Genomic DNA, 5,022 nt, shown 5'->3' with positions numbered 1-5,022 from the left:
AGATTTTTTTCTAGCTGTGTCTTCATACTCTGCTGTGGATATCGCTCTGTGTAAATAAAGCTCTGATTGGCCAGTGGCCAGGCAGGAAGTATAGGCGGGACAAGAGAGAAGAGAATTCTGGGAAGTAGAAGGCTGGGGAGACACTACCAGCCGCCGCCATGAAAAGCAACATGTAAAGACACCGGTAAGCCACAAGCCATGTGGCAAAGTATAGACTAACAGAAATGGGTTAATTTAAGATAGAAGAAGCAGATAGCAAGAAGCCTGCCACAGCCATACAGTTTCTAAACTATGTAAGTTTCTGTGTGCTTTCTTGGTTGGGTCTGAGAGACTGTGGGACTGGTGGGTGAGAGAGATTTGTCCTGACTGGGCCAGGCAGGAAATCTCTAACTACAATACTCTGTGGACCTTAGTTACCCCATCTGTAAAATAATTAAACATAGGTCATTGTAGTATTTTACTATTTTGAACCATAACATGTAGTCAATGATGTAGTAGTTTAAATAACATGAGGTGCTTTTGTTGTTGTTAGTGTGACAGTTATTTTGGCCAGAAGTACAGCATTGGTTTCAAACAAAATGAACATATCAGTAGGGCTATATTCCTTTTGGAAAACCATTTTGAGGAAATTACCATGTCTTCTTTAGTTTCTTTTTAAAAAATTCTTCTTATAACATTCTTTATTAGTGTTTTCTAAATATAAAACTTATTTTCACATTTATATTTTTTATGTCCCTTGAGTTCATATGAGGGGGCATTCAAAATATTTGAGGGATAGCAAAATTAGCTTTTAATCAATACATTAACATTTTCTGTTTGGAGCAGATGAAGAGTAAGGATAGCCTGTTTCCCGTTTTGTTTTACCAACAAAATTAGCTGGGCATAGACAAGAACTTGTGTTCAGTTTTAACCAGCAGTAGCTCAAGCTTAAAAGTCGGATGAATTAACCAGCACTCTTCATTCTGAGAAAAGGTGTTTTTAAAAAGTATCTATTATTAGGAACACAGCAATTTAGGAGCTTGAGCAATGCATGCAAATCCTGGGAAGCAATACAGAGTGCTTATCACTCACAACTGTATACAACTGACTCCATCACTGAATCTGTAATCGAGTTTTCAGCTTTTCATAATTGGGCATTTAGAGCAACATACTTCAGTACCTTTAAATATGTGAATTATTATAATATAAAAAGAATATTTGCATTACAGTTTAAAGAACTCTATATCAATATATCAATATCTACATTATATATGCCAATAAGGGATACATTAGAATTAAAATGCTATGTCATGTTTTTAAAAATGATTCAATGTACATAATTTCTCACTTACAACTAAGTAACTTTAGTGAGCCACTTTTGAATATTTATTCCCTACCTAACACCCACTCCCCATTTCTAAAACATCTCAGTTATGTTGGTGAGTATGGAGTATCTGTAGCTATTTAGTATCAGCAATTTCAAGTGACCCTTTATACTGAAATCAGACACTTATTTTATTTCAGGTTTAATTTTAGTTTTATAGAAGGCAGTGAGGTCTTTAAGAATTGGGCAAGATTTTCTTTATCTTTTACTCCAGGAAGATCACTTAAGAACAAACACTGGAGGTTCCTAAAATGTTACAAAATAATGATATGGTTGATAATTGCCAATAGGCAATTATTTCCATTTCTAATAGGATTTTTCATAGTTTTTCAAGTTGACTAAGCCTCTATAAACAGTTATCATCAATATAATGATACTTGCATAGCATTATTATTTTTTTTTACAACATGCTCTAGGCCCTTCCTGTGATCCAATCCAATGTCCATGATACAAGAATTGGTGGCACCAATTGCTTGAATCTTGTGTCGGTCCACAGAGCCTACTGGGAGGTTGTTGCAGTCCTGTAACCACTTCTGATGGCCACAGTATCATACTTTGGCCCTGCACCAAAGTAGCCACTCAGATGCTACCCTGTCAGGGCCAACATTTCTGATGCATTCATAGTCTACTTTATTAAACAATGTTCAACCATTCCCAGAAGCATCTGGAGTCACATGACCATGGGATTTTCTTTAAGCTGCAGAGTTGCCTCAAAAATTTTCTAAACACCATCATTTAATGGTGTGTAGTGTCCCTGGGTCTGGCTGGCCCCTTGCCCTCTCCTCTAGTGTTGTTTGAATCTTAGATGGTCTTTTAATAAAAAACCCAGAGCCAGATATCAGGGTGAAAGCTGAAAGATCAGAGAAGGAGAACAGCCAGCCATTAGTTCTTAACCTCTATGAAATCCTTAGCCTAAAGAGAGTGAGTCCCTGTTTCCTCAAGCCTTATTTACCTTTCTCTGCCATGCCATATTACTTCCTGGGATTAAAAATGTGTGTGCCTCCCAAGCAAAGATGTGAGATCTCAAGTGCTGGGATTAAAGGTGTGTGCCACCACTGCCTAGCTCTGTTTCTCTACTATATTGCATCAATCTCATGTAGCCCAGAGTGGCCTTGAACTCACAGAGATCCAGATGGACTCTGCTTCCCAAATGATAGGATTAAAGGTGTGTGTCACCACTGCTTGACCTCTATGTCTAATTTAGTCGCTGGCTCTGTCCTCTGAGCCTCATGAAAACTTATTAGGGTACACAATATGTCACCACACTCTAGCTTCTTTAAGCCACTGAATTCCTTGGCTTGTGGCCCATCCTTTACCATTTTTAAGGACAGCAATGGTGGGCCAAGTTTGTCTCATGTCTGAAATTCATGACCTATTCTTCTTTCTCTTCTGTACTTAAGGATTAATGTGATTATTTAGGGATATACATTATAATTTTGAGATGCTATATTCTTTATTCAACTGCAGAATCCCTTTGCCATGTAAGGTAACTATGATGAGCAATTACTTAGTGCAGGCTAGCCTTGTTCATAGCCCAAATAGGCCTCAGATTTGCTAAACTCCTACCTCAGTTATCCAAGTGCTATTAGAAGAGATATGTTCCACCATTCCTGTCTAGTTTATCATTGTTATCAACCTGACTGCATTATTAAGCTAAAACATATCTTTAGGTTTGTTTATGATATAATTTCCAGAAGCCTCTATACTGGTAATGATTAATCCATTGATGAATTCAAAATTTGAACACAATATTAAGAGGCAGGAGAACTGTAGAAAGTGGGGTTGCTTGGCAGAAATCAATAACTGAAAGCATGTCTCAGGAGCTGTATCTTATTAAGGACCCTTCCTGTTATTGTTCTACTGTTTCCTGACCAAGATAACATCACCTGCTCTGTTTAGCTAAACACTACCTGCCATGACGGACTGAAAACTCTGAACCATAAACTAAAGCATCTCTTTCCCTGTTTAGGTTTTTATGGAAATTATCTGAACACAGTCATATAAAAAGTACCCACTATAGAAAACTAGTTCCAGAAAAGTGAGTTCATGTTATGCTATTTGATGATATGGTTCAGAAGCATTTGAAACTGTTTGTTTAGAGGGAAATTGGAAAGGTTTGGAGAAGCCAGCTAGGAAACATATGGAATGCTGTCATTAGACTTTAATGGGTGATTCTGTAAGAAGACCAGAATACCCATCAAAATACAGTACAACATCTGCTCATGAGACCTCAAATGAGGATGAGGATTCTACTAAGCACTGGATGACAGGTCTTTTAGCAAAGAACTTATCCACATTTAGTTCATGTTTCAATATTTTATAGGAAGATAGAAGTGGTGGGCTATTTAATATAATGGGAGACATCTCAAAACAACTCAGGGTTTAGAATGTGGCTTGACTAGTTCTGGCTGCTTTCAGCCAGGTTTACAGTGAGAATTGGAGGTAAAAAAAATAGATCAGAAGAACTTAAAACTTCGAAAACTTGTAATTCAGTAAGAAAGAGAAGCCAATATGAAGTTAAGACCAGGGTATCTATGTCTTCTGTAAAGATTATTGCCATCCAAATGAAGCTAAATCCAGACACTGTGACACACACAGAATCCCAGCAATTGGGAAGCAGGAGAATAATAAATTTCAGGTCATCCTGGACCACATGGTCAGACTCTATGTTAACTCATCCCTTTCCCCAAAAAAGAAGACACGTATTATCTATTATGATGGCAGGAAAATTCCTTGAGGATATCACAACCTAAGATATATAAATGTATATACATATTTAAAAGACTGGTTTTTGTGAAGAGAGGGAGTTGGCATAGCATTGGGTAGGTAAGATTAATTTTATTTTTTTTACATTAAATTTTTTTTATTAAAAAATTTTTTCTTTTTACATGCCAACCCCTGTTCCCCCTCCTTCCCCTTCTCCTGTCCCTCCTCCCCTACCCCCTCCTTGTAGTGGGTAAGGCCTCCCTTGGGTATTCAACACAGGCTGGCACACCAAGTTAGGGCAGGACCTATCCTCTTCCCTTTGTGTCAAGGCTGAGGTAAGGCATCTCACAACAGGGAATGGGCTCTAAAAAGCCAGTTTATGTACCTGGGATAAGTCCTGGTCCCATTGGTAGGGGATCCATGAACACAGCAAACCATGCAATCGTCACTCCCATTCAGAGGGCTTAGTGTGGTCTCGTGCAGGCTCCTCAGCTGTCAGTCCAGAGTCCATGAGCTCCCACTAACTTGGGTCAGCTATCTCTATGTTTTTTTCCCATCATGATCCTGACCCCAATTGCTCCTATAATCCTTCATCCCTCTCTTCAACTGAACTCCAGGATCTTGGCCAAGTGCTTGGCTGTGGGGCTCTGCATGTGCTTCCATTAGTCACTGGATGTAGGTTCTATGATGGCAATTAGGGTAGTCACCAATCTGAGTGCAGGGGAAGGCTAGTTCAAGCACCCTTTCCACCATTGCTATGGGTGTTAGCTGGGGACAATTTTGTGAGTTCCTGGGGGTTTTCCCTAGCTGCAGATTTCTCCTTAATGGTATTTTCTGTCAAGATATCTCTTTCATTGCTCTCCCCCCCCCCCCCCCCCATCTCTCCTCCAACTTGGCCATCTTGAGCCCTATGTTCCCACCTCCCATCCTCTCTCCTCTATCCCCCTTTCCCA

At 39.2% G+C, this 5,022-nt stretch overlaps 1 pseudogene; it reads right to left on the bottom strand.

Annotated features, from left to right (window-relative positions):
* Positions 1–1,494: 1,494 nt before the first annotated feature.
* LOC118579329 lies at positions 1,495–2,098 on the bottom strand (annotated as a pseudogene).
* Positions 2,099–5,022: the final 2,924 nt, after the last annotated feature.

Source organism: Onychomys torridus, chromosome 3 (assembly GCF_903995425.1).
Source record: "Onychomys torridus chromosome 3, mOncTor1.1, whole genome shotgun sequence".
NCBI classification, from domain to species: Eukaryota; Metazoa; Chordata; class Mammalia; order Rodentia; family Cricetidae; genus Onychomys; species Onychomys torridus.
The sequence above is the reverse complement of the archived record's forward strand: the minus strand, read 5'-3'. Positions and strand labels throughout refer to the sequence as shown.